Here is a 12,767-nt window from a genome sequence, read left to right as displayed (position 1 = left end):
GGCAGCACCCCAAAACTGGCAGCTGTCCCTCTGTCCCCCTGATGCAGGGGATCTTGGAGGGAGGCTGCAGGGAGTGGGTTCCACTCTCAGCTTGGCGCAGGCTCAGGGCACAGCCCCTGAGGTGGCACATTCCTGAGCCTGGAGCGCGCCAGGGATAACTATACTGCTGAAATATAAAGTTGCATATAAAGATTTCATGAACTAGATTATATTTTCATCACCTTTATGCGTATGAAGTCTTTTAATTTCTATAAATCTTACAGTGAGTTTGAATTAAATCATATTAGTGTGAATAATAAATGTTTAGGGATCACTCATCTAAGAACTTGTAGTATTTAATTTACAAGGACTATACATTTTTCAGATCTCTTAATAGAAACTTTAAGCATTTCTTGAGGTTTTAAAAAAAGAAAAGGAAAAAAACCGCAACAGATCTGGAAAGCAAAAATGCTCTGTTTTTCCCAGGATCCTGAATGAGTGACTCAGGAGGTATTGTAATTGCAAAAGCTTTCTGTGTATAAGAACCTGGCTAATACTCTTATTAGCATCTTTTTTAATCCAGGTAACATAATAGTCAAAGTGTCAGATGAATGTCTCAGAAGTGGACCATTAAAAAAATAAATTGCAAAACCTTTGAGAGATTAGCATTTGAATCCAGCCAGAAGCTCCTTGAGGTTCTTGGGTGTGGATCAGAGTCCTTAATGCATAAGTTGCTATCACAAACCACATCAGCCTCCAAGTTACTCAGAATGAGAAGACAGTAGCCACAATTATTAGTCTTAGCTCTGGAATTGTTTCCTCTGGGAAGCAAATATGCAAATTGAGATTGTCATTGTGAAAAGAGGTTTCATTTTCTGAAACCTTTCATTTCTAAAGAAGTTTGAAAGTCAAACAGCAAATAAAGTATATTAAAACTATTTTCAGGGTAAGTATTTATGTTTTAATTCATAATAATGATAGGTCTTCAACAGGGTAGTACTTTGCACATTCAACATGCTTTTTGAAGGCATTACTTACATAGCATCATGGGTTGATACAACAGGAAATGGTTTTACCTTTTCCCATATTGAGAAACTGAGGCAAAGAAGTGAAGTAACACACATAGAAAGGCTTCACCACAGGCAGGAACGCATTTGTAATGCAAGCCTCACTTAAAGACAGTACTTAAACAACAGACCTTCAACCATCCATCATAGTTTGTTACTGTGCTAGATGTTGGCATATCCCAGGAACTGCATTTTTTTTGTCATCAGATATCATTCGAAATTCCCTGAAGGGGTATTGTTCTTTCTGATGGATGGTACCAGTATTGGATTTCTCAACAGAAGTAGTGAAATACAGACATGACTGAGGATGTATGCAAAGTATTTTAATTTGGCATCTCCCTTCTAATGCATTTCAGCAGCAAGTGGCTCATTTTCAAGGGATCAGTAAGAACCCCAAAGAAAATATGTGAAACTTTGTCAGATTTTTAAAGGAGAAAAAGGCTGTTTATTTGCTTGGAGGGAGTACTGGTCATTCCTGCAACTTCATACTGTTTTACTGTTCCTACTGCTATGCTGCTTTCCAGAGCCTGAGGAGGATGCTCAGTGGAGGTGGGTCTAGATTAACTCTTTATGATCTCATCAGAAATCTGCAGGAATCGTTTTGGCCGTTTTTTTGAGACAAGCACTTTCACAAATCTGCAGGCTACTAGAAGCTTTAGGGATGAGGACCACACTTAAAGCATTTTGCAGCATTAATTTTGAAAGGTCTGTGCGAATCACAGCTAAGGCATTAGTACTGTGTAAGTGTATTCAATAACTGATGCAAACAGTTAAAGCAGTGACACAACAGGAAGCAAAGTGGTGATTTAACCTTCCATTCCTAGTACAGGGAACACCAGCAGCTCAGCAGATTACTGTGGAAAGGGCAGGTGTTTTTGTCATGACTCCACAACAACTTGTGCTAGGTTAGGCACATCTGTGGTTTCTGTGCCCACCCTGCAGACAAGGTGCTGCCAGATAACTGCTTAGAGAACAAAAAGGGGACATGTCACAGGCCCCAACACTCTGGGCATCTGCCAGCTTATGTAGTGAGGTAGAAATATTAGCAAACGTGTGGGCAAAGAGTCCATTATGGAAATAAAGGGCATGGGAGAGCACAGAAATAGTGAGCCATATTTTATAGTGGTTTATAGGCTGTGCAGAAAAGAAATGGGAAGAGATGGGATTCTCATCTGACGTGAAGATATTCACCACGACAAAAATAATTTGGAAAGGTGTTACACTTGGTTAAAAGGCAGCCCTTTCTAAGCACTTTCAGAGTTATTTTCAGTTGTGAGCAAAGGAAAGGAATATTGCCACTGGTTAGAAATTGCTGCCAAAGAATGGTTGGTGCAAAGGGTGCCTACCACTGAACACCAGCCCATTTCAGATCACTTTCAGCCTGCTCTTTTCTTTGTCATAAGGCCCCTGTACAGCAGTAATGACTGCAAAGCATGGGCAGCATCCCATCCTGGTCCTCTGTGCCAAGGTGGAAAGGGCTGGAGGCCTCTCAGGTCCAAAGGGCTAAGTATGGGCTGCTTAACAACTATCTTGGGTCATGGCACAAAAACTAGGAGGGAGAGAAAGGTTGTTCCAGTTAGGTTTGTCATGGGACAGTGGATAATCCTAGCAGGCATGAAGCTCAGTGAGACAGCACACCAGCCATCAGAGAGGCAGAAGACAGACCCTGCAGAGCAGCACAACCACAGCAAGGAATGCAGGTAAGACTGAACAGCTTAAAAACCTCTCCAGAGCGAACACAATCTGTACCATTTTGAAACTTTCCAGTGCCCAATAATCCCAGACACAGGAACCTGCAGACTGCAGGCTTGAGTATGTTGGGGAGCGCAAGTGTGGGCTTCCATTTGTATTGCAGTGCATTGGTGGGTTGTGCTGTATGTGTGTGCTCACCAGGAAAGATCAGAGCTGAGGGAGCAGCAGGGCATGATGAGTGCTGGTTGGTCTCAGCCTTGTGGTGTGTTGGCTTACCTGGATTCAAGAGCACAGTGTAAAGGTGGGGTATGATTGTACATGGCTCACGGTTCTGCCTTCAGAGCAATCTACCTCATGCTAATGAGGTGATTAGGAATGTGTTTTCTCTAGGTAACCACTCCTGCCAGCAGGCAGGGTGCATTTTATGGCCATACAACCATGCTGTTATTGCTGCTGGATGGGATTCCCCGTCCCAAAGCCACCACTCATTTCACCTGGAACTCCAACACACACTGCTTCCATCTGTGCCAAACAGGGTCAAGCGGAAAAGAACACTTGCATGAACAGTTCAGATCATTGTACAATCAGATATTTGCGCTGCAGAAGCACTGCACACTTTCCTACTGCTCTTTAGAGGCTGGTATGTGTAGCCTTAACAACAATTTGTTTATTCTTCTGTTCCAGTAGCTTTGTTCCTGCTGTCTTCTATCTAAAAGGGGACATAATGCACATTTTATGAGCTATAGGACATTTGTGGCTTAGAGTGAGTCCATGTGCACTAGAACTGGGAAAAAAAAAAGGGTATTAAAAAACCCTCATACACATAAGAGCTTCACTTCTAAATTGTTGTTATATTCCCCTTTGCTGATTTCTTACCTCTTCATAGCATAGAAATAAGAATAAATTTAATACTTATTGGTGATTCTGGGTGTATTTTCAGTGTAGGGAAGATGGAGAGATATCAGAATATTCAGAAATCTGTGAACTGAAGGACAGCTTTTCCTAAAGTGTTGAAAAAGCTCTTTCAAATGAGGAAAGAAATTCAACACTTATTTTTTAAAATAGTGGTGTAGCAAGGTGGTGCTCTGCAATGCATCTTTTATGCTTAAAGCAGAGTCATTGGTGTATTCCCACATTTCTTTTAATATCTGACTTCCAAAGGCAAACAGTCCTGCAGTGATAGTTCTTTGAGGGACATGTGTGGTACTCTGAGCTGCAAGCTGACAGCAAGCTCAGGCCCACCATGGCTTCATCTCTGTTGACCTCAGCGTGCTAAGCCAAGGAATACACTCTAGCTATTTGTGCTCCCTGTCCTGGCGCTGGCCATCTATGCTACGGCCAGTAAAGGTCCTGTGGTTTGGCTGCAAATGTCTGGCCTTGGCCTGTATGAGCTTTCCCTTTCAAGGAGGAGTAGCCTAGGGGTAGGCTGTTTGTAAATCCAAATCCTCCAGTGTGTAGCTTCAGAATCTGTTAAGCTGGTTGTGTTGCTGCATGCTTAGATGGGACATGTGGAAGGCAAAGAGCCAGTTTTTTGTGCTGTAGACCTGTGCTAAGCAGTACCACCAGGCTGAGCCTTCTCTCTTGGCATTCCCTGAAGATTGCTTCTAGCCTGAGTTTGAACTTTCATCCTCCAGAGGTGGGTTTGAGTTTGTATGCAATATAGACTTAATCAGTCACCTGTAGATGCTCCTGTGCTGGGCGAGTCCTTTTTCTCTGCTAGTTTAGCTGGGATGTAACTCAGAAACCTCTGCCCTGTACTGGTGCAGTGAAAGGTAATTACTCTTCCTAAAGCAAAACAAAGCTGCACAAACCTCCATTTAGCTTTGAAAAGCTGCTCTAATAATTGTCTTAAAACCAACCTGAAAATGTGAAGCATTAGAAAACATTATGCCAGAGCCCATTCATACTGCTATATAGTAGAAGTTTATTTGTACAAGCAATTGCTGTGTCTATCACAATCAGAGCACATAGGACCTTCTTATGTGGCCCTGTGACTCCATGAGAATAGAGGTAATTCTCTCTGGGCAGCTATGGATTACAAAGAAAGTCACCACCACTGTGAGTAACATTATCTTAACAAAAATTTCCCTGCTGTTGCCCAAACCTTGACCTATGGTGTAGTTCTTTTTTCTGTTAACATAACTCACTTGACATCTTTACCTTTGTATACCACTTTGCTGTGATTCCCTATGACCCTTTTAAAGAACTATACTGGTGGTGAGGCTTCATTGCAAAGGTGAACTGCAAAGCGTAGCCAAATTTGGAGGGTCTGGAGGGAAAAATAAAGGGTTGTTTGTTGCAATTTCGTATATAATCCACCCCAAAGAAATAACAATAAAAGATGCATGACAGTGAAGGTGTTGTATGTCCTCTGTTCTCTGTAGGATCCTTAGAGTGGGGTGTTCCACACAGACCTGTCCTTTCTGAAATGTCACTTTTTAGGTTTTTTGCATCAGGGAGAGTAAAATGGCAACAATAAAAATTTTGTTTGAAGTTGCCATACTTCTGACATTAAAACCCAGATGCTTTTCTTTTCTGAAGGATCTAGGAAGGTCTGAAGCTCCGCAGTCCAGGCCATGGTGTGGCATGTATTATAGCACTATTCAGCTTTCTAGGGACTTGTCAAGGCTCAAGAAAGATCAGAGCAGAAGAGTATCAGGTGCTACATTCCCTCTCCTTTTTCTTCTTCTTTATAGTTATGATATTTGACTTTCAGGGGGTCTGATGTACTCTGTTTTCTAGCTCCTTGCATTCCTCGAGGACTATGTGCTCTTATGCTCTGCATCAACAGGAGGAGGCAAAAGAGTGTTTTGTGGGGATAAAGGATGGTGGTGCACAGGAAGAACAAGTCACAAGAAGTGGTAGAGCTCTACTCAAACAAGAGTGGGGTTTTTTTTCTGAAGTAAAACTGGCAACATACAGACACCCTCAGAGATTCTCACTTTGCTGTCTCCTCAGTCAATGCTTGTACTCTTCAAGGGTAGTGAGGAAAGCTACATGTTCTCCTTTTGATAGGATAATAGAAGTGAGGTTATCCACACTGACCTGCACCTTCTGACTTTTCAGTCAACCAGCAAGCTTTATTGCATCAGATGAAGCATGACCTGTTTTAGTCCCCTGCTGTTCACTGGTACTTAGATAGCTGGGTAACATAAAGACTTTAAAGCATAACAGAAGTTAGGGTGCTGCTGGTAAGGATGGAAAACCTGCACACACATGCTGTGGCTTTGTTTCCCAAACCCATTAGGCCTTCATGTGACAGGTATTGAGTAATGAGATGTCACCATCGACTTCAGTCATCCTTTCATGTGAACTCCTGCTCAGTACTGAGACAGTGCCCACTCTTCTTAGGACTGGCCATATCTTAGGATTCTCCACCCTCCTGACAAAAGGCCTAGCCGGAAAAAAGGGCATGTCTCAGGCTCATTGCAATACCAAATGCAGATGCAGAGCTCTCCTCTGGAAAATACTGCACTAACTGAGCAGTTCTGAGCAAGCCTCCTGAATTATATGAGTAACTGTAATAGTAGGACAGAAAGAAGTTCCTCACATGATTCACCTCACGTTGTTGAGTTGGTGAGAAGAGCTGAAAAGTTTCTGGCTTGAGTCTCAGTGCCTGATCAATGACACAGGTTTGCACTGTGGGCTGTAACACTCCCAGGGCTCTGATATGTGTCCCTGCAGGCACCAGAATGCCACTGGCTCCTGTGCTACCCTAGGAGTATGAAGACTGTATCCTGCACCCAGCAGCAGCAGATGGGTATATCATGTCTGTTTCCACAAATGCATGTTCTGTTTATCTGGACCCTGCACTGAATGGAGATCTGTAGGGGTGCATCAACTTCTGTTCTCACCACAGATCACAGAGCCCTCCCTTGCCGCCGTCCCTGTGGCATGGACCCTGAGGGTGTGGAACCTGTGACACAGCCTGCTGCAGTGGTGTGGTGAGGGCTCAGATGTCAGGACTGTTTAGCCCTCCTGCAGGCAACATTGTCCCCACCCCATCTACCCTTAGCACAGGCCTTTGTTTGAACCCCATGGGAGGAAAATAATCCCCTTGTCTCTGACCACACCTGGATTCAGACTCCAATTTGGCACCTTGAAGAGTGGGCCAATTCTCTAACACTCTTGCCAGGACTAAAGCCAGGGTGAATGCAGCTAATTCTCACTGCTCTAATTAGTGGCGAGTCAGCAAGGGGAGACCTCACCTTCTAAAAAAATTTTAAAAAAAGAGAGAGAGGAAAAAAAGGGAAAGAAGAGGGGGAAAGAAGGCAGGCAGCAACAGGGAAAGAAAGGTAGAAAAAGAGGAAGAAACAAACAAATATACTCTCTGAAATAGAAAAAAGAGAGCACCAAGCACTCAATAGCAGTTACCAGGAGGACGGCTGGGAATGACCCCTTTCTGTGCAGATGCAGGACAGAAAAGGTTGTCCTACACACGTTGGAGATCTGAAACCTGGGAGAGCACTAGGGACCTGGGGCAAATGCCTTCCTGTGTTTTCTGGCTTGCTTCAGTTGTAGGACTCTGGGGAAGCCTTTGGTGGGGAAATCAGACAAAGGTGTTCCTGCTGTTACTCATGGGAAATCATTGGTTCAGAGAAATGCCCCAAAAATATGTTGAAATCCGGTTATGTAGTCTCAGACAAAGCAAAAGCAAGAACTTCTCCAGTACTGCTTCACCAGCCCTGACCAAAAATCAGCATTTTTCCCAGCTTATTTAATGATCAGGTGCCTTTCTCCCCATCCCACCCTCCCCCCCAAAACCCCCACATCTGCTCTAGATGACTTGAAATAAAGGGGGCCAAAAGCTGTATGTATGGTTTTCTTAGCTTCTCTACACTCTTAGAGAGCCAGGGTCATGGAAACATCAGACTAAGAGGCTTAGAGTAAATCCTGGCAGTCTCAGTGCTAGAAACTCTCCCACTGATAAACAAAGCCTAATAAATAAGTTTGAGACAAAAACGAAATGAGAGTGCGTCATTGTTGAGCAGTTAATTAGGATCCCTCTAAGCATTTGTACTGCAAAGAACAAGAAAATTAAAGAATATAAAAACATATGTTGGCAAGAGTGAGAACATGCTAAAAGTAAACACTGCTGTTATTATTATTAGCAGTAAAAGTAATATTAATTAGTTGTATTACAGTAGCACCTAGTGGTGCTACTGGATCTCATCCCCAGATGAGATCAATGTCCCCAAAATACAAAGGTCTTAAATAGAAGTTGCATGTAGGTACATATAAGTGCTAACACATGTATATAGGCATGTGTACATAACATATAGACACACAATTGAAGTGATGAAGGAACCCCAGTGAATGGAAATCAGGCTACAGAATATTTTGTACTTGGCTTGTCTTGTTCCTACCTTTTTTATGTTGCTGCAGTGTAGCTGTTTGCAGCTGTTATTTATGATACAGAGAACAGAAGACTAGTTGTAGTGCAGGAGTCAGGGTGTGTGTGTGGGGGTGTGTGGCTCTGTGTGTGTGTGTGTGTGTGTGTGTGTGTGTGTGTGTTCATATGCACATACATACGTATGTATGTCTATATATCCATATGGACACATGCACATGCACACACATTCAGACCACATAAAGTAATTTCTCTCCTAAGTAGGATCAGGACAACACAGAAAGCTTGGCTGAAGACAAAATAAAAGCTTCCCTAAAAGCTCCATTTACTCCCCAAGCACTGTTTCTTCCCTGCAAGTGGAACTGCCGCTGTCCTTTCTGTGCACGCATAGACATATTTTGGAGAGAGATGTCTGCCCCCACCTTGCACTGTGAAATTCTCCCTTAAGAAAGTCATAGTTGAATACTGTCCTCATCTAAGTCAATATAGCTTTGTCTCAAAAGGGTGCAGTTGCAATTGATGCACCTTCTGCTGACTTCTACTAAACTGATCCAAATAAATTAAAACCCCCCACCTTTCCTGATGTAGATTTGAACGACATAACAGGGAGAGTATACAATAATACAGATGAAACACAGTTAACTGTAACTCCTGAATCCTCAAAAGATGGGAACTAATTTAATTGTTAATGTTTTAGTGCCTGCATTTCCTAAGAAAATAAGCCCTTGCAGATTATCTAGGTTCCTGTTTCAAATAGAGCAGTGCAGAGGGGTTTTTAGAAAGTCTTGTTTTACTCTAAAATAGCAGCAGCAGTCTTGAGATTTCCAATGTGAAAATTGTACGGCAGGTCAAGGCGTCAACTTAATGATTGGAGACATGCTTCGTTTGAATGATAATTTCATTAGATTAGTTTGTAAACTTTTAATGCAGGTTGTATTATATGTCTAAGAAGAAACAATTTGTGTGACAGACTATCCTTCATAATCCCCCTCTTCAGCCTTCTTCTAACAAAAGACCCTTAATACTGAAGATGTTTTGTGGGAGGAGAAACATTTTCCAAACAAGTAGTTTCTCTATTCCAGCCCAGGTAACAAAGAAGCCTTAGGAATTTCTGTGGGCCTTGTCAGGACTGGCCCATTGGTCTTAAAGCCACCTGCTGCTTAAGCCATTGGTCAATAGATTAACTGCTGCTATTACTAAGTGTTTAGGAAAGTAAGTTATGTGGCAGAGCAAACAAAATCAACCTCCTTAACACATGTTAATTCAAAATTTAATAAATCTGCACTGAGAACAGTAAAGCAATCAAGGACGGTGGGGTGCGCAGGAAAGCTCTTCGTATGCGCTAGTCCTCCAAGCAAAGTATCACATAGCAGACAAAAAGTCTTCATGGCATCTTAAACAAAAGGATAATACTCTATTTGCTTTGCAAAACTCCCTTGACACTTCCCTCCACCCCTCTGCCTTCCTGCTTTTCTTCCGGCTTTCGAATGCTGTTCTGCGCTGCAGATTTTGGGCAATTTCCAAACCTCAGTCACAGAAGATAAGTTCACAAAAAGTAGTAATAGTGGAGTAAATTCCTGGTGAAAAGGTGGGAAGCATTCAAATACTGGCAAAAGCTGTGACACTCCACAGACCCACATGTCTTATTCTGTAATGAAACACATGTTTTAACATAGCAAATTTCCCCAAAAAGAGAAAGCCTTGTGCCTGCCTTCACATGCAATTGAGGACTTTGCATCACCATGAAGGTCCAGGAGGATTTCAGCAGGGGAACCAAGTAGTTTCATGAGGCTGACACGGGTTCCCAGCCTCATGGATCTGGCCTGGGAGAAGGTCAGAAAGGTGCTATCAATTCTTCTTAAGTAATTTAAATCTTCTTTGCCTGCTGGCCTATGCTATGTCATGAGATAAAAGAAAGACTTGGGAGAAAAAATTTGCTTTTGGAAGCAAAAAAGGGGATCAAGAGATAGCAAGTGTTGGTGAAGATTGCCTTAGGAGTTCTTGGTTTTCTGTCACATGCTTCAAGCATTTGCAATTTCTCATTACTGAATATAAGTAACTGGTAAAATACAGTTGTCATTATCATTTTGGAAAGAGCCACAAAAATTCTTGGAATAAATTTCCATTTCTGAGCTGTCTTTTCTTAACTCTTAACTTTTAGAATGCTATGTTTCATTAATAAGTAATTTGTTTCATATATGAATCATCTGCAACCTAAAACTGAAGATCAGGATTATGGTTGCCCTTACTCAGCTTATAATCATGGGATGGATGCTCCTGTATGAGATGAGTCTGTGTTTCATCAGTGGATGCTCAGGAGAAGAGAGAAGCCCAGAACAGTGGCAATTCAGATCATAGGTATGTTGCCCACTGATGTTTTCTCACTGAGTGTTTGAGGGAGGCATGAGTAGAGAAATGCACTGTAACATATGCCTCCTCCAGAGCATGCACACTTTTACCCAGGGTGAGATGTGGCAGCTGGCACTGGTCTTTTCTTCACAAATATGACCACTGGTTATCACTGGGTTTGGCATCTGGGGTTTTGCAGATTTCCCACAAGTCTAGTACTGGTTTTGCCAAGTGCATTCGACTGGTTCCAAATGTATATGTTGACAATCAGGTGCAGTACCTCTGTTAGGAAAACAAGACATATTCCAGTGAAGTTTTCAGTGAAGTTTTCAGGATCCATAGGTTGGGTTGTGATTTCCCTGCAGATGTTTAAGTCTGGCTCTGGCAGAGCCTTGCCTAACCAGTCACATGAAGAGATGCTACTGCAAGCCTCCATGCTGTTCGGAGGACTGAAGATTCCCCCTTTGTGAGGCTGTAAATCTCCTGAGAGGAGAATGCAGCAGTAACTCCAAAAGGTTTTCCTTGCAGACTTTGTCGAGCTGGCTTTTTCCCTGGTAGGGGAGCATTTAGACCTCTATGAACAAGATAAGATAAATGATTTATTGTGGCACGGTAGGTATTGGTGAGCTATCAGCTGCCATCATGGAGCCCAAGCTGATGGTAGCAACAAGATATTAGAGGCTATCTTTGAAAAGGACATTGATCTCAGGTTTTTATAGTACATCAAAGCTCCTTGCATGTCTTGGAATATTTGGGGGCAAGTAAAATGCTAAGAACATTTCAGAAGGACTGCTATCCTTCCTTTCTTTCCCATGTCTCATTACCCTACCTTCCAGGAGTCTGGTAAAACTGTGACAGTATGTTAAAATCAGAGGTCTGTGTATAAGATTGCCTGTGTCACATTCTGAACGTCTTTGACTCCAGGAAAAATTCCCCTGACAGAACACAGCATAAAGCAAGCCAGATCTAGCCCTGTATTTATGCTCTGCAGTGAGCACACAGGATACTTCCATTCACAGTATCTCTTTCCAAGAAGGTGGGTGAGCGTCTGTCTTCACAGGTGACACCAAATCTGCTTTTCAGTCAGTCTGCTGGTAAGAGATACTAGTGAGTAGGGTCCCATTTGACAGCCATAAACTCTAGGTAGCTTAATGTAATGCAGTTAAAATTAAAGTACTTGCCCGATTTATTGTGCAACATCCCCCATTGCCTCAGCCCAGAAAGGTCAGCTGGATAATATAATAAATGGATAGTCCCTGGTTCCTTTTCTCTTATCTTTAATGATTATTGCTTTCTGTACACATATTAATTGTATAAGCCAAGAAAAAATGTGGAGTAAAGGAATATATTTTTAGATGTTACTTTATTTGGAAAGCAGAAGACGCAGTCTCTTCTGGGAGTTGATAGTCATAAGCTGAACGTTGCTTTACTGCTGTGATACGGTTAAATCACACAATTTCTTTGCTGCCTCATAATGAAGAAACCTAAACTCAACTATTTTTCTCCTTCAAGGCTAAGAATTCAAACTCTGTTTGAAAAAAGACTGATTTTGGATCATTTTCTGCTCTGAGCGTGCTAGGTATTAACACAGGGTGCAAAGGCAATACACAGTGTAGCATGACACTTAAACTGTTATTACACTTATATTGCATTTAGAAAAAAAATCTTCAATCAGTCATAGTTAACCTAGGGGAGCATTTTCCCCAATGTGACACTTAAATGTTTTTAAAATAATGGGATGATTTGTTTCTTTCCCCTTGAATATGAGGCACCGAGGTTAGAAGGGGAAGCAGAGGGGGGATGAAAAGTGGCTTATATTGTCAAGGTCTCCTTAACTGTTAAGCAGTGGGGGAAAGAATCAGGCTGCTTTCTTTGGTGAAAACAGAGAGATATTCTCCACTGATGATTGTCCTTCTAAGCCTTTCCTATCACAGGCTAGCAGTTAAAATAATACTCACCTACTGGGCATCCAGCAGAGTTGATCTACCTTTTCTGCTAGGAGGTTCACGTCCAGTCAAGCCTGATTAATCTATTGCAAGTCCTGAATGATCCCAAATATAACACATAACAGCTACACCTGTTTATCAAGTCAGTTCATTTCCCTTCCCCTATTCCACACTGAAAAGGAGCATTAATTAAAACAGTAAACAAACGAGCGCCTATTCTAAATCAGAGCTGCAGGCAAAGAAGAGATAACTTAGGCTCTTGAGAAGAGGGATTTTCAGTTAATTTATGGAATCTACTGTCACTCTCAGGGCAAGGGAGCTTACATAGCTGGGAAATTGAAGCAGACAGGCTTTGTCTAAACACTTCTTTTTCAGTGAATATCT

This window comes from Pithys albifrons, chromosome 2, assembly GCF_047495875.1.
Source record: "Pithys albifrons albifrons isolate INPA30051 chromosome 2, PitAlb_v1, whole genome shotgun sequence".
NCBI lineage: Eukaryota > Metazoa > Chordata > Aves > Passeriformes > Thamnophilidae > Pithys > Pithys albifrons.
The sequence above is the reverse complement of the archived record's forward strand: the minus strand, read 5'-3'. Positions refer to the sequence as shown.